A 23,227-nucleotide genomic window follows, 5' to 3' on the forward strand; every position below is an offset into this window, starting at 1 on the left:
CGCCCCACCCCACCCCTTACCTCCCTTCCCCCCCATCCCTTTTGCAGGAGAGAGACTGCAAAAAAGACTTGACTGAGATCTTGTGGTACAAACACTGAGACCTTATATGCAATTTACACTAAGATTATATCAGTTATACTGCACATATGAATTTTATACAACCCATCAGTCTTTCCTTCTAGATACTAGCGGTTATAGATTAGATTTTGCTAGTATCTTCTCCATTCATTTTTTACTACGATTAGAGAACTGCTCATTTATCTTCTAGTGACTTTCAGTGAAAAAGGATTGCCTGTCCCATATTTTTTGTGGGTTTTAGAATGTCTCTTGTACCTAATTTTAGGTTTTGTATTAAATTACTCTAGAAAACATATGGAGATACTAATGCATAAACAAAACTCATTAAGTGTCCTTCCTAGATGTTTCATGGAACTCAAAGCTGTTTACACCATTACCTAAAATAATTAACACAAAAAATATATTAAAAAAATTCATCTCTGTAAGAATCCTATTGTTCTACCTATAGATCATGCATTTCTTTAACACAACTGAAATGTTATTTGAATTAATGTTTTCCTTTGTTTTCTTTCCACTTTATCATGGTTTAACCCCAGCTGGCAACTAAGCACCTTATGGCCAGTCACTGCCTCTGTTATGGAAGGACTGGGGAGAGAATCAGAAGAGTAAAGAAGAAAACTCTCCTTTGAGATAAAAAGCATTTAAAGTCTGACATAAAATAAAAATAATATATTGTAGTGAAAAATGAAAATAAAACAGAGAGAGAAATAAAATGCAAAAGAGACAAGTGATGTAAGTGAAAACAAGTGCTCACCACTGACTGAATGATGACCAGGAGTCAGCAAGCAGTGGACCCCCATGCCAACATTCTCCCTAGTTTTACTGCTGAGTGTGATGTCACATGATATGGAATATCTCTTTGGTCAGTTGGGGTCAGCTGTGCCGTCTGTGTCCCCCCCAATTTCTTGTGCATCCCCAGCCTCCTCACTGGTTGGCTGGGGTGGGGTGAGAGGCAGAAAAGGCCTTGACTATGTTTAAGTGCTTCTCAGCATTAGCTAGAACATCCCTGTGTTTATCAACAGTTTTTAGCATAAATCTGGAACACCGTGAATAAAATTAACTTTATCCCAGACAAAACCAGCACATCCTTCTCTTTCTTTTTCTGTTATGACCTCTTGACGTGTATGTACTTTTTTCGATGACATAGGATCAGGTAGAAAATGAGATAAACAATGTGGCTGAGTTCTAAAACTTTTCTTCAAAATCATACATTTCTAATGTATGAAACATTGCTCACTTGCCAAATATGCTGATTTGATGATCATGAATCATGATGTGGAAGGTGGCTTATGTATGCAAGTAGGAGTTATCATTCTGACCTTGCCAGTGATTCCCTGGTTATTGTTCACTGAGAGTTACTTGCTTTTATATAGAAGTAACTAGAAATAAGAAAGACAGAATAGTTTTGCAAAATGCAAATCCTGATCTGACTATGCAGAATATAATCTTTGTTTTAGTTGGAAAATACTATTTGTACAGACATTTTTAATTCATGCAAATCTCCAAAGAGGAACTCGCTTTCTGGGAATATAGATATCCTTGTGTGAACAACTGTATTTATTCTGGAAATGTCCACCCTGTTGTCTTAGGTGTGCCACAGATCTGTGGCATTTAAGAGGCAGGCAGAAAAGAGGAGTGTGTTTTAAATTCATTGACTTTCTTGGATATGAATAAGTACACAATCATTTTTATAGAGTTGGAAGAACAGAAACAAAAACTAATAGGAACACTAAAAGAAGCAAATAAGTGTTATGGCAATATCTAACTTTTGGCATTTAAAGTGTGTTCAACTACGTGGCATGTGGAAAGACAGTGGCTGGATAAATACGCTTTACATTTCAGGTGGTTTTAAGCAATGCAAAGCAGTTTTCCCAAGAACTATGTCCAAAGCACTGCAAGACATGAGTTTAAATTTAGAGGAACTCACTGTCATCTTCATAACTAGGACAATACAAATGAATTTGGTTTTTATTTCTCTCCTGGTATGTTTTCTTTTGTGCTGTTCTTTATTTTGTTTTCTCTCTTTAACATCACAAGGAACATTTACCTTGTTTATTTTTCCCTTTGTCAAGATGCACTTTTATCAGCACAAAATATTTCATAGACCTCATTCCCCATACAGCAGAATAGGGAATCAGCTGCTCTCGGGGACTTACACTGCAGGTATGTTCACTGTACCTTCCAGAGGAAGGAAATGAGGGACAGCCATAACTTCATATGTCAATTTAACGTGTGTCAAAATTCCAACATGTGTCAAAAAGTCAGTTTGCCTACTTCGACTTGATTCATCAAAAAAAGTAAGGGTTAAGTAGTTCAACAAAAAAAGGAGATCTTGTGGAATATCTTGTGAAATTGTAGGAATAAAACAATTTAAAAAAATGTTAATATATATGATAATCAACAAACACCTTTACAAGTGTCTATGAAGAATGCTAAAATTGCTAAAATTGTATTGATAATATTAGCTTTTATGGACTATACTCTTTTCTCTGAATTTCCTCTTTACAAGATAATAATATTGAGTTCATTTCACCTTTTATCTCCAGAGGAACCTATTTGATTCTGGTAATATAAAACTGTCAAGGCTTCTGATTATTCAAGTATTTATAGCTTCTATGGTTGTGTTGCACAATTTGTAATAATTAATTCTTACAGTATTCTTTGAAAAAGGTATTAGTAACTTTGTTCTGATGAGGTGCTGAAGACTTTAGATGGCATAAAAGTAAATACTGGAAGTCTGAAGATAAACAGGTTGACAGATTCTGGGTAGGACAAATACATACAGCAACATGTTCTGTTGTTACTCAAGAAGATGAACAAAATCCCATAAAACAAACAAGTAAAACCCAACAAAACCAAACAAAAAACCCCACACTACTTTCTTTTTCTGGATTAATTATGTTTTTCTTTCTGAAACTTTCACAATGTCTTGTAACATCGTTAACTCTTCCAGTCCTCACAAAGTTGAATTATTTATGATGGAGTGTTACTGGAAAACAATCAAAACCTCCATGAGAGACAAGAAAATACTTTGAAAAATTATTATCTCGCAGATGTTGCATTTAGTTGGTTGGAGGTTTGTTTTCTTGTTTTTTTGCTTTTTTTTTTTTTTGTTTAATGAGATGTCCAGCTACTCACCTCCATCAAATGCAAGATGATTCTACCCATGTAGAGAAGTGTTTTTTAATATTTGAGTAATTTGAAAAAAAAGAGAAAAAGCAATTCTTCTTAAGATAACTATGGAATTTATGTATTTCCATTACTAGTAGAGAATACAAGCCTTTAAAACTTGTGTTTTGGACTTAAATTCCTATTTTTGGTTAAATTTCAGTTTCTGTGACTGAGTTGTGTTCTGAACTTTACTCAAGCACTAAACTTAGGGTTTAGTACAAATTTTTCTCCCACCAGCTATTGTATCCTAAGACATTGTAGTTGGAATACTGAAGAAGACCTTAATACTAAAAACAGAAATATGCATATAAAACTGATAAAAGTCACTTTAAAATAGTAAGTCTTGATCTCTCATAAAACATTATTTTAATTTTTAGAAACCAGAATTATTCTAAATTTTTTCTACATTTTAATTATTAATTGTGAAATTTTAGTATGAATATTAAGTATGAACATTTAGTGTGTCCATACATAATTTAGTATTAAACATATGCCCACATATATTTAGTATCAATAACTAAAGTTATTTAGTACTTTGGAAAAGTATTGTAAATTTTGCAGCAACTTTTACTTATTCAGACAATCTCAGTAGTCTATCTTATAATAGTAAGTTCTAGTTTATTTCTGATAATACCTTCTTTTTTTCTATTGAAAGGGAGTTTTCCTCTCTTTCTGAAATGTGCATGGTTATCCCTTATTTGCAAGTTACTGGAATCTTCTTATACAACTTTATTTTTCTTTTTTATTATTATCATCTTTTATTGTGATTCACTGCTGTGCTCAGGTTAGCATTGCATCAGCAGTTTCTGTGACCACAAGAGCACTGCTTGTTTTACATGTTATCAAATGACTTTGTGATGCTACTGCAGGTGGTCTTTACAAAAGTTTTTCAGATTAATAGTCATCTTATTTTCCTGTTCACTGTGGCTTTGTTAATTTACTATGAAGTGCTGGATTTTTGGAAACTGTTCAAAGGAATACAACCACAATATTTACATCTTTCCCTTTTACTGCTTTTCAAATATTCCTGTTGCTGATTCTTTGTTTTGGGCAATAGTGACTTCATAATACAAGTATATAACCGCATTTACATTTTCTTTGTGTACATCTCTGAAACACACAGTACAAAAGAGAACCCAGGTCTGAACCTTCAGCGTCAAGGAACTGAGGGTAGAAAAAGACCTCAATAGCCTGACCCATGAGGAGTCCCATGTCATCACCCCTATGGCCATCGGGCCCTGTCCCAGTCATGGCACAGCACGGCCGGTCTCCAGCTCCTCTTAGACCTGCTCTGCCTGACCATGGGCCTTGGTGCCCAGCACCCACCCACAGGCCTACACCCCAGCCCAGCCTCAGGCCATTGCAGTCCCAACAGAGATGTCTGATGCCTAGTGCTAGGGTTGCCCTGGTAGTCTCTGTCTGGGACGGTGGGACGGGCTCTGGGTGCCACCTCTTTATCCTTTAGTGAACTGTCTGCACAGGACACTGTTTGCAACTGTGACACTAAGTTGCTTCCTGTTCAAATCTTACCACAAATGTGAAGTGCCTGTCTTAGTCCTGGAAAGCCACTAGCCCTTCACCAGTCAGCGTGAAGAAACAGTTGTGTGTTGGATCTACAGATGCATTTGCATGGACTAGCTTTAAGATTGTCTGTTCCAAATAGTTACTATCCTGATTTTTTTTTTTTTAATTCTTGATGCCTTTCCATCTACCCAAGGGGAAAAAAATTCTTGATATTTGCAGAAAGAAACTTTCATTTCATAAGTTAACAAGGGTGTGCTTCTTCAGAGAAGAAGAAAAAAAAAAAAAAGAAAAAGCCCCTCTAAATATTGCAAACACAAAGGTAATTTATTGGTAGCAAGTAGCTGAAGCTGAGTCTCCCTGTGATTATGCAAAATAGAGTCAAAATCAACACCTTATTGATTAGTTGAAAAAAAGAAAGCTGGCAAAACTAAATATAAAGTTCCCTGCAATAATTTAAAAAGTAATTCAAAGTAATCCTCAGATTTCCATTCCTTCACTTTGGGGACTTTCACAGAGTTGTCTAATTGCCCATCCCCTTGTATTGACTACACATTTTCTGCCCTACATAACTCAGTCAGCAGGCTGTCAAAGTTCCTATAGCATCGAGTATGCAAATATGCCACCTTTTCCCCTCTAATTTATAATTCTATATGCTGAACTAGTCATCTTAGTCTTACCTTACGATCAATAAAAACAGAAAAGGTACTTCTGGGGAACAATTAATGTATCCTTTTTCAGGCAGTTACTTTAGGATTAATGGAATCACTCCCTAAATGTATCCATACCTATCCCTTGACAGTAACAGTTAAGTGACTATAATGATAGCCTGCGGTGCCTAACTCAGATGTATGTGTGCATTCTAAGCATCTGGAATTGAGGTGGATTCCCATTTAAATTCCTAGAGAGTTTGCTGAGAGCTAAAACATGATCTATGAAACGAAAAAAAACAACATCTAGCATGGTTGATTTCATTCAGTTTGGAAGTGAAGTTGCCTCATATCTGGTTAGTATTCATACAGCAGTTTGGCTGGTTTTGAGCTAATGATTTATCATAGAATCGTGGAACGGTTTGGGTGGGAAGGCACCTTTAAAGGTCACCTGGTCCAAGCCCCCTGTAATGAGCAGGGAAATCTTCAACAAGAAATGTGAATTTCTTTAGCAATAATTCTAGTTTAAGTAGTCTGTAGTAGGCTATAATTGCTATAGTTCATCTGAAAAGAGATGTATGGGTCATTGAAAGTGCAGATAAGTACTGAGCTATATACCTGAAAGTACAGCAATTTATTACCCCCAATTCTCACCCCCACCCACTCCTTCCTGCCCTTTTTTTTTTTTTTTAAATTTTATTTTATCTTATGGCATTCTGGTATAAGTAAATGAACAGAAACAAACTTTTACAGAACTTATTCAAGTCACATAACTTTCATAACAGCTTCATTTCATTGTTAGCAACTATTAAAATTAAGCCATTCATCAGAAACTTATGTGCTCAAATTCAAGTGCTTTTTCAACTGTATTAAAAGGATAATGTTCTGGATATATTTGAAAGGGTCTGGATGTTATTCCTCATTAAAATACATTTCAAAGTAAATTCATTTTTATCTCAAGAAATTGAAGGGTGAGTATAAATTGTACATGTTTATTTTTATTTCATAGACTTTAGTCAGCATTGATGTTTAAATATAAAGAGAATTAATAATATAGTTTATTTTTCTCCTCATTCTATTTGTGCATCTTATAATTGTCTTACAATTGTTTCTCATAAAAACAAAAGAAAACTGCATACAAATTGAATTCACTAACATTAGAAATGAACTTCAATTACGTCTGAATCCCTAAGGACTGTTTTCATTACATGCTAAAAGATCAAATTAAACTCTGTACTAGCTCACAGATCTCTTATGAGTGCACAATCTTTATTATATGACAATTAAAACAAATGGATACATGCATTAACTTTAAATACTACCTGTATTGCAAGTCTGTATATACTAAAAAGGGATGTACGCGTGTGTCCTATCTGATATAATGTAGTTGGTTTTGTATTTGCAATAGCTATGCCATTTCAAGCAAACTGTTCTTCATTTCTTCAGGGTTTTCTATAATCATGTATGTACAATGTAACCTTGGAAATTCCATAGATGGATGACAATCACAGTAGCATGCAGGATATAAAGGTCAAAAATAACATAGCTTTTGGTGACCTTCATTCAGCCTTTGTCGAAGGTCTCATACAGCACAATAAAACAATGATCAGAAATATTTTGCTTGTATAAGAAGTTTAGTTTTTGACACAAATTAATGGGTTTTTTGTCAAAGAAAAATAGTACGTTGTGTTATCTATCCTTGTAGTAACTTAAGAAGCAGAAAATATTACCAGGAACATAGAAGTAGATATAAAAAGTACATTTATCAATATCATTAGAGACTTTGCTACTATCTGATCTCTGTAAATGAAAAATGTTTTTCATCCCTGCAGGAGACATTGGAGTTTAATTTTAGTTTTTGTTTTATCGTGAGTCAAGGGTCTGAAGGACCCTTGTTATATGTCTTCTCAATTTATAGGGAATTCAATCCAGTGTCATGTTACAATGCATGAGACAGATTATGAACCGTGGTAGTCTTCAACCTGTTGGGATATTAGAAACAACTACTAATTTCTTATCCTATTTTTACTTCAATTCCTTCACTCATTGCCTAATCTCAAAATAAGAGTTAGAGATGGAGTGTAGTCTGGAGAATGGGAAAAGTACTGTAAAATTTGTCTGCTTAATTATATCCGCTTACATAGAGAGTTAGACAAGAAGAGTTGGCTAATACTCTAGTTACAGTTTCTCTCTCTCATTGTTTACTCCTTGACGCCTTGCTGTGGTGCTGGACTTTGGGAATATGTGAAGTAGAAGAATGACTCTTTGAGCGTGCTTTTATTCTACGCTGCAATTAACTTGAAAACACATGAAATCCTTATTTCTTCTGAAATTTCTCGCTCTTCAGAACCTGACCACAATGATTTCTAGCAATATCAAGATTTATTTTAATTAGATGAAAGAAAATTATTCTCTATCACCACCCAAACAAATAACCCCCCCATTTTCACTCCCAAAACTTCCCACCCCCACTATCACTGTAATACTTATCCAGTTTATCCTTTAAATAGAAAGGTAGGATGATATTCAGGTCTATGTTGGTTGTACATCAAACAACTTTAGTTTCTATCTTTTGCTGTAAAAAAATCCCAAACCGCAGCTGTGAAGGCTTTTCACGGTGAGAGCCAGAGACCTGGTCAGCCGTTATCTCACATAAGCGCTACCCAAGATTTTTTGTGCTTTCTTTCTGACATTTCTTCTCTCTTTTCTCCTTCCAGCCTTTTCCACTGCTGTAGACCTCCAAAATCCCTCTCTAGATGATGGCAGAAACTGATAGCTTTTGGTCAAGATGATCTCAAGATCATCCAATGCAGACATCTTTATTTTTTAACCCACCAGTATAAGAAAGAAGAGTGCAAGTGTATGTGGAAGACAGACCTGACAAAACTCTTACATGAAGACTGACCCATCCTTAAGGACATGCATGCAACCTACCACTCTGAAAAGAGATGGGAATTGAGGATTATTCAACAGTCAAGAATGAAAGGAAAAGCTTTTTTCCTCCTTTCTTTTGGCTGTAGTTTTCTGGTTTATTTATTTTACAAGATTACTTTAAAAAAACCCAATATTTTTAGCTTTTGGAGTATATCTATGCTGCAACAAAAATACTGCTTTATTTTCGTGTTCTGCATGGCACACTCCACTGCTCTGGTTTAAAAGCTGCTGAGACCACGCTGGATCCTAGGGCGGTGACTGTCTACCTTTCTCTCTTCTCTCTCTCTTTCTTCTCCTATCTTGTTCTTCTCAAAATATATATCGTAAACTGGACCAGGGAAAATTTCAGTCAATGACTTGTTAAGTGCCTTGTTGTATCTGGATATGCTAAAGTTTGCTAAGTTAAACTTTGCCAATTGCCTTATTCCATCAGAATGTTCTAAAATTTGTAAGTTAAAGTTGGTTTTGAAACTCCTGAGAATTTTTTTTATTCTCTCAAGCACTGTCCAGAGTAAATCCAAATACCTTCCCTTCAACACACCGAGCAGAATGAGGCATTATAACTGTCAGGAAAATTCTCTCTAATTATGTTCATATTGGTCCAAATATAATATTTTTTCCTTTATTTAAATGCTATGATAGTAAATAAATAGAAACACCAATTTTTTCAGAATATTTACACTAATTTATTCATATCTAAACAAGTACACTACACTGTATTAGTATCTAAAAGAGAAAAAGATAGGCTTTGGTACTTAAGCACTGATGCATTATCTATACTATTAAATTGCTACACACTGCTATGTTTTGGTGTGGCAACAAATTCCCAAGTAACACACACAGATGAAACTGTTTGTTTAGCTGTACTTGTACTTGTGCTCAGATGTTACTGTCTTTTGGCTCACACTGTGATAATCTCCAGCAAACTTAAACAGTCATTTGAGTATAGTTCACAACTTAAGTGCCTGGTCATCATTGTATTTGATAGAAATAAATTTGAAACAGCAATTTCATTTTTACAAAAACGCATATGAACGTGAATGAAATAGTCTAAAAGAATTAGCTCAACCTAGCAGTTAAAAACTTCAACATATATGGTCAGTCCTGAGGTGGAGATAATACAGATAAAACAAAAGTACTAAAATGAATAGTGTGGTACATAGTGCTTTTCAGAAACTAGGCCAATTTCCCTCTGATAGACTTTGACACAACTATAAGCAATAATTTAGTTTCTTGAATTGAAAATGTTTTTTTCTTAATACTGAAAAAGGGAGTACTTAGATTCCTGATCTAAATTAAAAAAAAAACTTTATTAAAGTAAGGGGGGGGTTAGATTTATATAACTGCTAAACATTTACCTCCATGAATACAACACATTTGTCTGCTTGTTACCAGTGACTGCCAATCACGCATTTTAACTTTGTTTTAGTCTGGACTGGAGGAAACACATTGACTAACAGATAATGAAAATGTCACCTCAAATTCTTCACGTGTGTTCATTTCTCTGCAATGTCATTAATTTGTAGTGAGATGTTATTTCTCGAGATTCATTATCGGTTTATTTCTGCTATCAAAATCAGGATTGTTCAAGTATAATGTCTGAAAATGTTTGATTTGAAATTCTAATTGTTATCTAATCTTAATAATCCTAATGAATGTATGGCAAGGCTGTAGTGGTAACGTGGCAGACATAATAATGTATAATTCAACTGGGGAAACAAATTATTCCTTAGACAACATAATGATCCTTGAACTTCTGTTAATTGATGAAGTAATCCTAAGGGAAGCTCCCCAGGTATGAAAAAAAATATTTCTGAGTTAGTGAAATCAAGGGGATGCATCTTCCTCACAATCTTTCTTACAGTTATGTAGTTGTATTTATTTTGACAGATAAGAATGTGTTAAGCAAAATAACAGGTATTGTCTTAATGTCTTAAAATGGTTATTCTTCCACAGTAAAAACCTGTTGCAGCTTATGAAAGAACACTAGATTAAAGTTGGTTTTGTAAAAAAAGACAGCCTAGTTTTATTATGCTTCTAGGGTATGCATTTTTAAAACTGTTGTTTCTGATTTTCAAATTAATTTCTATTTTAATGTTTACTATTCAACTACTAACTGACTTCACTACTGCAAAAGAAAATCAAGAACATTGCATATGAATAAAAAAATTAATCAATAACCCAAAAATAAAAGAAAACATAAATTGAACATAAACTGGAATATGAATTTGGGTCTGTTAATGTACTACATCTAGTCCAGCACTAAATGCCAGATATTTCAGATGAAGGAGGATTTCTGATATGAGGGATTGCTTGGATCAGAAATAGCATGACCAGCAGGACTAAGGCAGTGATTGTCCCCCTGTACTTGACACTGTTGAGGCTGCACCTCAGATCCTGTTTTCAGTTTTGGGACCCTCAGTACAAGAAAGACATTGAAGTGCCGAAGCATGTCCAGAGAAGGGGAACAAAGATGGTGAAGGGTCTAGAACACAAGTCCTAATAGGAATGGCTAAGAGAGATGGGGTTGTTTAGCCTGAAGAAAAGGAGTCTCAGAGGAACCTTATTGCTCTCTAAAAGGAAGTTACAGTGAGATGAGGGTCAGTATGTTTGCCCAAGCAGGAAGCTGTAAGACAAGAGGAAATGGCTTCAACCTGTATCAGGGGAGGTTTCGATTAGATATTAGGAAAACTTTCTTCACCAAAAGGGTTGTCAAGCATTAGAACACATTGTCCATGCAAGTGGTGGAGTCCCCAACACAGGAGATAGTTAAAACACGTGTAGATGTGGTGCTTAGAGACATGGTTTAGTGGTGGACTTGGCAATATTTTACCATTGGAACCAACATTAGGGGTCTTGTCCAACCTAAATGGTTCTGTGATTCTGTTCTACAATTTATGTGGGGTGGATGCAAGAACAGAACCCCATCAATTAGTGACATATAGTTTAAAATTTGATTAATATGCAGGATGGGTGTAGCTGGTGGACAACGATTCCAAACCCCAGATTTCTGTTCTGCAAGACATGCACTTCACACATACCAGTCAGGGTTGCAGTTCCTCCAAATCCAGTTCAGACCAGAAGCATGGATCCAGGCAAGCAGGATGCTCATAGACTGGAAAACCTCTCAATTCCTGGCAATGATCCATCAGAGTGGATCTGCATTGGGCTTACACCTCTGCATGGCATTGGGCAACCATGGATGTGGTCCCTTCCACTTCTAATGTGATGTTTTTTTAACTACTTACTTCCATATGTCAAATTGTCAACAAAAGCCATTACAAATGTACAGATGTCCTCACAGATCTGCTATGCCTATTCGATTCATGTACTGTATTTATATCTTGGTAATTTGATATGTATTATGTTACTGGTGAACTAAAAACTTTTGGAAGATTGAGCATATTCTTGCTACTCACTACACAAAAAGGTAATAAAAAAAAACATTTCTGAAAAGCAATAAACCTAAAATGTGAAATCCTAAAAACAAATGGAAAAGTTATAAATATTTGTAAACACCTCACATGTAATGAAACTGATTCTGTACAGGAAACTCCCAGTAAAATCAATATTGTCAGTTGAATTTATGCCTGTAGTATCATAATATCCAGGTACGTGGCTTTTGAATATATACTTATTGTATTCCTAATAAGCAAACTGAAGCAAGGTTGCTGTTAGCAAACCACTGTAATCTTTTATGTTGCATGTATACTATATTATTCATGATGAGGCTCTGAAGAATTCAGCAAACACTTCAGATGTTCTTTTTTTCTGGGAAACAGTGAAAGGATGTAGTCAAATCCATCTGAATTCTCCAGACAGCAGAAACATCAAAGGAATGAAATAAAATTCTAATAGCCATGACCCTGGTTTTAGTGGTGTATATATTTCAGTCAGAACTTGAAGCACTGGGGTCAGATAGCAAATACCCTGCAGGTTTTCTGCTGTGGATGAAATTGTAAACATCATTATCTTTTCAAAGGAGTTCAAATATGACAATCATTAACTTTCCACACTCAGCACTGCATGATAATTTGACAGGATCAATATGTTGCATCAAATTTGCAGTGCTTTTATGACTTATTTTAAGGAAAAAAAAAACCCTCATAAATATAGTACACTTCTAGAGTCTACAATTAATAAATTTCATTAAACTTAACAGCAAATATTTCCAACATCTTAGGAATTTAATACAGAAATACAATTAATTGTATAGTCATTATGCAATAATCATAGCTAGAATTGGTGGAAATGAAAATAAATGGATAACTTAAAGAGATTTGACTAGGTACACCATATAACGATGTGATAAAATTCTCCAATATTTAAATTCTTAAGTCCTTGCATGGTGTACAGTTCTCTTCCAGTAGAATCTCGACACAAATTTCATGATAGTACAAGTAAGTTTACAAGCTATGCAGAGACTTAGTAAGTTCCTCAAAGACTTCAGAATGCCTTGTAATCTTTTATTCATGCATGCAAAGGAAGGAAGAAAATATGTCTGAGGTGTATATGTAAGCAGTTTGAAAACTTATTGTTTTTGAAAATTAATCTATTTCTAAAAAAAAATGTATTTTGGTAGGTTATTCAAATTCCATACATTTTACTAAAATACTATAAGTGTATCATATTTATTCTGAATTCTTTATCAAAATTGCAGTAATAAAAATGTAGTTTTTTAATCAAAAACAAGGACTTTGTCAGAAAATTAAAAGCAGTGTTACGGTAAATCGGTACAGAAAATGTTGAGAAATTTATGTAATTCTAAGAGGAAAAAAATGCTGAAGTTTACAAGATCATTTTGGTATTCCTGCCAGTTTTGCTGATAATTTATCTTTGTATTTCCATTCATGAATAGCTTGATGTTCAGTCTCATTAGACCTGAATTAGTCCTCTCCTGCTTTGTTTTTCACACATCACTATTTATCCGAAGATCAATAAATTCCATTTACCGAGACTCTCAGTATCAGAGTATCAAGGTTATAAAAGATATATTTTGAAATTGCAACTCATATTTCTTCTCATCTAACCTTTTTCACATATGCATAGTTAATATCTGATCAACTACTGACCTTGAGACAGATATGATTTATGCTTGTAAAAACAGTTCTCCTACACAAACAGTACAAATTAGGCAAAGACATATACTTTTTTTTTTTTTCAGTTAAAAACATGGACAAAATTGCATAAGAAGGAAACTGATTCTTACTGTTTTCTAGACGTATTACTGCCAGAGTAACATCATCAACAGATGTTCATGTCCATGTCCTTCCTGGGCTGAGGACTCAAGAGCTGGATGCAACATTCCAAGTGGTGTCTCTCCAGATCAGAGTAGAGGGGCAGAACCACCTCCCTTATCCTGCTGGCTACTCTTCTTTTGATGCACCCCAGGATACAGTTGGTTCTGTGGGCTGTGAGCCTACAGTGCTGGTCATGTCCAATTTTTCATCCACCAGCACTCTCAAGTCTGTCTTTGCCAGGCTACTCTCAATTGGAGTCTGACTGACTAGTATGACTACTGGAGTCATCCTCCAGTCTGTATTGATATTACATGGTGCCCTGACCCAGGTGCAGGACATTGCACGTGGTCTTGTTGAGTCTCAAGAGGCTCCCATGGGCCTACTTCTCAACCTTCTCCAGGTCCCTCTGGATAGCATTCTGTTCCTCAGACATGTCAGCTTCACGATTCAGCAGGGTGCTGAGCTTACCCAAAATCCCATCTCTGTCACTGATGAAGGTATTAAATAGAACTTGTCCCAGTACACACCCCGGAGGAAAACCATTCATCACTGATCTCTATTTGGACACTGAGCTGTAGACCACTACCCTCTGGATGAGACCATCCAACTAATTCCTTAATGACCAAACAGTCCATCCATCAAAACCTTATATCTCCAAATCAGAGAGAAGATGTTGTGGGAAACCATATCTAAGGCATTATAAAAGTCTAGAGAAATGACATCCATAGCTCTTCCCTTGTCCACTGATGTAGTCTCTTCATGATAGAAGGCCGTTAACTTGGTCAGACAAGAGTTGCCTTGTGTCCTAGTACCAAAACAGGCATCTCCCTTGTACATCCAGAGAGACATTATATTCGTAGCTACATCTTGAAAATCTGTAGTTAGTTGATTCTTAATACATAGCTTACTAGGAAGACTTCAGCTTTATTACTTTCATAACTGTCCTTCAAATACTGCAGGCAGCTATTATACCTCCCCCTAGTCTCCTCTTTTTCAGATTAAGTGAGCTCAGCTCCTCCAAGGACTTCTTATAAGTTCTATAGGCCCTATATCAGTGTAATACAAATGTATGCATCTCAGAAACTGGGTGTTATTAAAATTACAGCTATACCAAGCTGAGGTAACCTTTGAATTTGTGGTCTGCATTTATGTGTGTGTGTGTGTGTGTGTGTGTGTGTAAGTTCACAAACAATCTTCTACGTAGTAGAAACTCTGTGTTAATGAGAATTGCATGTAATATGACAATGGAATATTTGTCAGGCCAAGACTCATCACGTTTAACACCTAGAGCCTAGTCATCTCTATATACAGTTGACAGGTTTCCAATGAGCATTTCAGGTATTTGGGTGACACGAACCCAAACTTTCTCTTTTACTGACTGTTCGAAGAGACCACAGTAATTAAGCTTTCCGTGTAGATTGCACCTTAAATATCTAAAATTTAATAAAAAGCAGACTTAAGTCCCTATTGAAATGTCCTAATACAGATTAACACACATTTTAATGCCCAGTAGTACACAAAAAGTCATTTGTGAGGAAAGAGGTGGATAATTTCAAACATTAATTTCTAATTACTGTAAAGAATGGGCAATCTAGCTCATTGCTTGAGGCATTGAACTTTTTTAAGTTTCTCTTTAATTTAAAGATGTTATAGTAGAAAATAAGGGGAAAAGTAGTATCCATACTATTGTAGGTTCAGATAGTTATGTGCAGAACTAGGGTTTAGGTATTTTATATTAAAAAGTAATTAGATATAATAAAAAAAATAAAAGTAATAATGTGGAGATCAAAAGTCACACCTTCTTAAAAAGTGTCCATGTATAGTTTTCCTTTCTATTCCATTTTTATACACTTACTCTCATACTTCTGATTTCTCAGGGGGATTTTTTTTCCATCAATCTTTTACCTTTATCAAGTAGCTTGTAGGATGTTGCTAAACTAACCTCCCTAAAGGTATAAGGTTGGGGTTTTTTTTATTTAGTTAATTCATTGGTTGGTGGCTTTGTTTTTAATTTTTTAATTACATACAGTAAAAAGGTGATGAATTTTCATACTTCACAACCTGGAATCATGGGGAATGTTTATTAAAGGTGGATACTATCACCTATGTCTTAAGGAAAAAAGCACAAGTGATATCCTTGTTGGGAACATATTGCTTTTATGGAGTGTAGCATAACTAGGTACAAATCAAAAATGTGATGGAGCATTCAAAACACATAAGAAGCCTTTCCATACATAAGAAGCTTTTCAGCTATAGTGGGGTTCATTTTGATCCAAGTTTTATAATTTATCTTTAGTATCCAGTCAAAGTTATTTTTCTCTCTACAGTTTGTAAAGAAAAGTCAGAACCTGGAAAGGTTCACCCTGATTATTTCTGACATCTTACTTAGGAGGGGACAAATCACTATTGACAACAAGTTTAAATTAAATACTATCTGTTAAATACTATCTGACCAATGTTAAACGAGATTCATCTCTCCTTCAGTTTGTGATGCTTCAGTGAGGAACAGGCAAGAGAAAAACACTGATTTACTGCTTCTAATTAAACAACACATTTCTATACATGAGCCAGAATAGATCTTCCACTTGCCTAGGAACAATAAGATTGAAAAAGAGAAAAAGAGAAGAATAAAGACTCCCAACCTTATGCCACCTACTGAAACAGCAACTGAATGGATTTTCAGGATCAGAATTTAAAGAACTACATTCCTTTTTCTTTCTGGTTCTGACAACAAGTTTATTAATCCCTTACTAAATTCCATCCTCTTCCTTAAAACATTTTATCAGATGAAGCTATTGAAGCTATTATTCATTAGTTTCAAACTAACTTTAATCCCATTATCATCCTTGGAACATCAATTTCTTCTTAGAGTTCAGAAGAGAGTTTTATAACACACCAATGGCTAAGTGCTTCCAATTTACTTTTATGTTTTAATGTATTTCAAAAATTTCCAGTGTTAACATTACAAAGACAAAGTTGAACACAGAGAGACAGAAAGGGAAAAATGAAATTTGTCAAACAACAGGAAGGATCTTTTATGCTGAAAAGTTCAAGCATATTTACAAAAGTGATTTTGTCTCTGTGTCCATTTCTCCCCTACTGTCAGGCTCACAATTTGTCTTCAGATGTGTCATTGTCATTCTTCAGCATTGAAAGTCTAACAGAGGCAGGACAATAAAAAAAGGAAAAGAGAGGTCAAGAACATTCAAGGAAACTAGTTTCTTTTATATCTTGGACAAGTTTTAAACATGCTTTTATACTAGGTGATAGGCAGAGGCCCATTTTCTGCAAATGGCTGTGTCCTTTTAATAGTTGAAGCTCAATGAACAAAATGCACATATCAGTTTTATTCTAAGATATTTATAGATGGTATTTTTAGATAGGTAACAAATAATTTCTGTTCATTCATAAAAAGGACATATCATGGTAATAAAAGTCTTCAGAGATTCTTTTGAAGATAATGCACATATATTTTTCATGTCTTGCTTTATTAAGCTTCATATAAATTGGCAACTTTTTACTGGTGTAATAGAGGTTCTTAAACAAGGAATAAAAAATTCTAGAATACTTTCATGTACTTTACTTCAAGTAAATATAAAGAAACAGCAGAGATGTAAAGGTTTGGGGGTTTTATTTAGGCTTTGCACCAGCATAACAGGAATTCTGTATTTGTTTCTTTTTACTCATGATACTTCCAAACTATCCAAATATATTTATTAGCAGCTGAACTACTTGTCGTATCCAAGACATCCATAATTAACAGATATAGATGTGATCTAAATGAAGTCTCTCTTTTTCTGGAGCACTGGCTGTAAAGCCTGTAGATACCCTAAGGTACTTCACCTAGCATTAGGCAACTAAGTTTAGGCAAACAAATCAAATCCTCATTTTCAGTGTCGAATATATTCAGGCTGGGAGATGGGCATCCCAGTGGCTCTAATTAAAGCAATTATCTTCTTTTAGGAGTGAATAAAAGACTGCAGATCTTTCAAGGACAGTTAAACTCATGTTTGGCTTCCAGTCTAGGAAAGAAGCAAATAAAAAAATAATTAAAAAAAAAAAGTTGTATTTCATACATTGTGAGACATTGGAAAAGTAAAACTATTATTTTATTATTGAGTCAGAACCAATCATTTGTGTATGGGGGAAGGGTGCATGGAACTCACATGGCAGGGCTAACAAAGCCCACATGGAGTAGCCGTCAGTCAAAAGGGCAGCCTGGGAGCCTGCCCACACCAAGCCCCCTGGATGCCCTGACCCAGCCTCTGACTGGCTATACCATCTCTCATTCTGGTTTGGAGCTACAGAGTGGTCAGTGAGCCAGAGGTCCCACCTGGAAGAGGTGGCCATGCTGTGCAGACCACATAAAACCAGAACACATGAAGCTATCTCTCTCTTTCTTCTCCAGAATCTATTGTCACCATGCAGGACTCTTGGTGGTAGCTATTTTTTCTCTTATTCTAATATCTTTCTTTACTCCATCTTTCTTATCTTTATCTCTTTCTTTCTTAACTCTTTTCTTAAACTCTTTCGGATAACTTAAAACTGTTGGGTTGGATTCTCCTAAGTTGTGTGAATTGGTGTGTGCTGGGTTGGTGCTTTGTGCAATGTTCTACTTAACTGTATGTTACCCCTTTTAAACTTTTGCCAAGATCCTTATTTCCTCCCATAATAAAGTGTCTCATGGGAAAACATGTCAGTGTTCTCTCTTTAGGCTATCTCAAGGTATTGAGAACCAAAAACTCTCAAAGCATTTCATGGGCAAATTTACTGGAGTTCTGCATACTTTTAAAAGTAAAAGTCACAGTTAAGCTTTAGCTTCGGAATCAAGGTCTTACATGCATTCATGTAGAACACTGAGAAACAAGGTGAAGAACTTCACAGTGGAAACTGCCAACTGTTAACAGAGACTTTTAAGTCTCAAGAATATTATTCAGTTTTTAACAAAGCTTACTTATTAGAAAATGTAATAAAAAAGCCAAGCATGACAGGAAAATAAACCCAAATCACTTATGATGTTGTATTTATATTTCTCAATCCCAGTATGGCGCTTGTTAAATGTCTGGGACTACAGATCCATCTCAGCTTGGCTGATCACCAAGGAGTCTTTTTATAAGACGTGAATGTTGTAGGTGTTCAGAGGTACATTTCTGAACATAACTTATGTTAGATCCTGTTAATATAGTTAAATTCTACTGTGTTCTCAAAATATTACTCTTTAGAGATGAAGATTAAGGTTTGAGAGCCCATGATCTCATAGGCAGAAAAATCTGCTTAATTTCATTATAAGGCCTCCTCTAGCTATGTAGAATGTATCAAATTGCAGCTTTTTCTTTTCTGTCAATAGGAAATCTACTAATATATAAAAGTTTTTTTTAAATCAAATAAACATGCAAAAATAAACATTGAAGGATGATGCAACATGACTTCATTTTTAATTAAGACAATCCAAAAAGTGTATTCTCAGTGATGTGAACCTAGTTTTTGAGGTGTTTTGCATCACTTTTACAAAGGGCATTTTTCAGAAAAGTTATTTTATTTCGTTAATGGTCTTGTGTCATAAGTCATATTCATCAGGTATGTAAAGAACAGCAGAAAAAGTAGATAAAACTACTATATAGTATCATGGATGTTGGTATGAGAGGTCACAAGTGGTTTATCAGTTTTGGAGCAGATACTCCTTCCTGTAGTAATTAGAGTCTGTGCTGGAAATAAGTGTAAAATTATTTTTTTTTTGTTGCTGTTCTCTCAAAGTAAACACATCCTACCTGTCTTAGTTGTTATAAGTATGAAGAATATATAATCCATTTTAATTTAAAATTCTGGATGCCACATCTAAATTGTCCTTCTTCTGAGAGATAATATAGCAAACCGTATTTATAGCCCCAGTTCCAGAAACATTTTGAAACTGTGAATTTCTCAGTATATCTGAACTGATGATTCAGTTTATTTCTTATCTTGATTTTCATTGTAGACATTCTGTTGTAAAGGATTTTAAACATCAAGATAAAGAAATCTGTACTATGTTCAAATGTAACATTTTTTCTTGGAAATAAATATTTTATTAATACAAGTTATTTGAGTTCTTAGGACAAAACCTTCATAGTATGTCTTAGAATGCTTAATGTCTTAGAATAGAATCTTTGGAAAAATAAACTTTATTAATGTAACTTGTACATGGTACAATAGTGCTTCAGTCATACTTGTGCTGTGGGTAGAACTGCTTAGAAAATAAACCCTAAATAATTACACATAACTAGTATCATGAGGGACTCAAATATCCAAGAAACTCAGTTAAACAAAACAAGAAAAGGCCTCTAGACACAAAATTAAATTAGTAAGATAGAGAAAAGTAAAAAAAAACCCACTTCATTTAGCTGTTAACACATTTTACACAGGCAACTACATCTAGACTTCCTTCCTCATGCATGCAGTAAATGAGCTCTGATACTGATTTTATACTTTAAGATCAACTTTCTACTTTTTTTTTATACTTTGGGCACACGCATCAGATGAATTTGGATGCACTCAAGCCATCCAAGTGAATTCAAACCCAAATCAAGCCAAATGTCTTGTTACACTTAAACATGCACACTGGAACCTTGATCCTGAAAAAGATATATTGGTTTTTTTCAAATTTTTATTATCGTTACTAGAATCATAGAATCATATAGAATCATAGAATGGTTTGGATTGCAAAGGACAATCATGTACTTCCAAACCTCCTGTCATGGGCAGGGACACTTTCTGCTAGACCAAGTTCAGATGGTTGAACACTGTTTGAAGTGCCATGAGTGTGACAGTGCTCTGTAAATCAAATATAAATAACATAATCATAGAATCATAGAATCAGCTGGGTTGGAAGGGATCTCTGAGATCATCAAGTCCAACCCTTGATCCACTACCACCATGGTTATTAGACCATGGCACTAAGTGCCACATCCAGTCTTATCTTAGAAACCTCCAGGGACGGAGAATCCACCACTTCCCTGGGCAGCCCATTCCAATGCCTGATGACCCTTTCTGCAAAGAATTTTTTCCTAATATCTAACCTAAACCTCTTCTGGCACAGCTTAAGACCATGCCCTCTTGTCTTGCTGATAGCTGCCTGGGAGAAGAGACCAACCCCCACCTGGCTACAACCTCCTTTCAGGGAGTTGTAGAGAGTGATGAGGTCTCCCCTGAGCCTCCTCTTCTCCAGGCTGAACAATCCCAGCTCCCTCAGTCTCTCCTCGCAGGACTTTTGCTCAAGGCCCTTCATCAGCCTTGTTGCTCTTCTCTGGACCTGCTCCAACACCTCAATATCCTTCCTGAACCGAGGGCCCCAGAACTCGACACAGTACTCGAGATGTGACCTCATCAGAATTGAGTACAGGGGAAGAATCACTTCCCTGGACCTACTGGCCACACTGTTCCTGATCCAGGCCAGGATGCCATTGGCCTTCTTGGCCACCTGGGCACACTGCTGGCTCATGTTCAGCTTCCTATCAATCCAAACTGCCAGGTCCCTTTCCTCCTGGCTGCTCTCCAGCCACTCTGTCCCCAACCTGTAGCACTGCAGGGGGCTGTTGTGGCAAAAGTGCAGGACCAGGCATTTGGACTTGTTGAACCTCATCCCGTTGGAATCAGCCCAACTCTCCAGCTTGTCCAGGTCCCTCTGTAGAGCCCTCCTGCCTTCCAGCTGATCGACACTCCCCCCCAACTTAGTGTCATCTGCAAATTTCTGATAGTGGACTCAATCATCTAAATCATCAATAAAGATATTAAATAGAACTGGGTCCAGCACTGATCCCTACAGAACACCACTAGTGACCAGCTGCCAAGTGGATGCAGCACCGTTCCCCACCACTCTCTGAGCCTGGCCCTCCAGCCAGTTCCTAACCCAGCACAGAGTGTCCCTGTCCAAGCCGTGGGCTGCCAGCTTTTTCAGGAGTATGCTGTGGGAGACAGAGTCAAAGGCTTTGCTGAAGTCCAGGTAAACACATCCACAGCCTTTCCCTCATCCACCAGGCAGGTCACCTGGTCATAAAAGGAGATCAGATTGGTCAGACAGGACCTACCCCTCCTAAACCCATGCTGGCTGGGTCTGATCCCTTGTCCATACTGTAGGTGCAGTGTGATTGCACTTAGGATGATCTACTCCATAACCTTGTCAGGCACTGAGGTCAGGCTGACGGGCCTGTAGTTTTCCGGGTCCTCCTTCAGGCCCTTTTTTGGACTGGCGTGACACTGGCCAACTTCCAGTCATCTGAGACCTCCCCAGTGAGCCAAGGCTGTTGGTAGATGATGGAGAGCGGCTTGGCGAGCTCTTCCACCAGCTCCCTCATAGCCCTTGAGTGGATACTATTTGGTCTCATAGACTTGTGGGGATCCAAGTGGCTCAGCAGGTCGCTAACTGTTTCCTCCTGGATTACAGGGGGGCTATTCAGATTCTTATATCAATAATGATATTAAATAGATTAAGCATTCTCTAACTATTCGCTCTCTGAAAGCTTGAGTAAGAGTCGTTATTGTGTCTGAAAAATGGGCGTCACATACAACAATACCAAAGAACAACTCCAGATTTCCTTTTATTCAGTAGCTTCATAGTTAGGACACTCTCAGAGTAGATCTGTTTGTTCTGAATACTGATTGTATACAGAAGACTGAAATGTACTGCTCAATGTTGCTCAAGACCCTAGATGGAAATATTCAGGGTTTTTTTAATTCTTGGTTAACATAAAGTGGCTGCCCTGTAAGGGCACTGTAGTAATTTCTAGCTTCTATTTAAAAATGAATGGGGGAAAAAATAACTAAAACCTCTCAATTTTTATACCATAATTAAGCAGGCAATTAGTATTATTAATAAAAGATAAGTGCTTAAAGTAAACAACCCTATACACCTTGCATGTTAACTTTTGTGAGGAATTAGGACATTGTAATTGGGAATAATAATAATGTGCTACAAATTTAAAATTTAAACAGATGTTTTCTTCTTCTTATAGATTATGTCTAAATTATTAATTAAGAGGCACGAGGTGGATATAAGTGAATATGAAAAAAAAACAGTGAAATAACACCTATCCACATGGTAAATTTCACATATACTAGCAGTTTAATATTGACTTTCTTTTACGCAAGTCAAAACTCAGGGTGTTTTATTAATTTCTTCATGAGAGTTAGATGTTTGGCTTTAAAGTGTAGTGATTGTTGGCCTTTACATTAAAATGAGATGTACTTGAGAGACAAAGTATTTATAATGCTTGATGGATTATGTGAGCAAAACATCTCTTATAGTTGTGTGCTTTATCCGAAATAAGAATAGTCAGGAATATAACAAAAACATTTCCATCCTTAAAATTAGGTGGTTTGAGGTTAATAAGTCTTCCCAGACCTCTGGTCATTAACAGAACTTTAAAGAAAATAAAGGGACCTAAATCCCTTGAGAAGCTTTACAAGCCTCTACCATTTCATTTGAAATTAATTTTCAAGCAAAGTATGATCTTGATAACTCTTCCAAGAATGATCTAAAGGGAAAATGTAGCACAACATACTGGTAAGTGAGAAGGGATAGAGGAAAGAGGGAAAGGAAGGGGAGAGGGAGAGGGAGAGGAAGAGGGAGAAGGAGAGGGGGGGGGGGGGAGGGGGGGGGGG

The sequence above is a fragment of the Lepidothrix coronata genome, unplaced genomic scaffold (genome assembly GCF_001604755.1).
Source record: "Lepidothrix coronata isolate B3197 unplaced genomic scaffold, Lepidothrix_coronata-1.0 Scaffold50, whole genome shotgun sequence".
NCBI classification, from domain to species: Eukaryota; Metazoa; Chordata; class Aves; order Passeriformes; family Pipridae; genus Lepidothrix; species Lepidothrix coronata.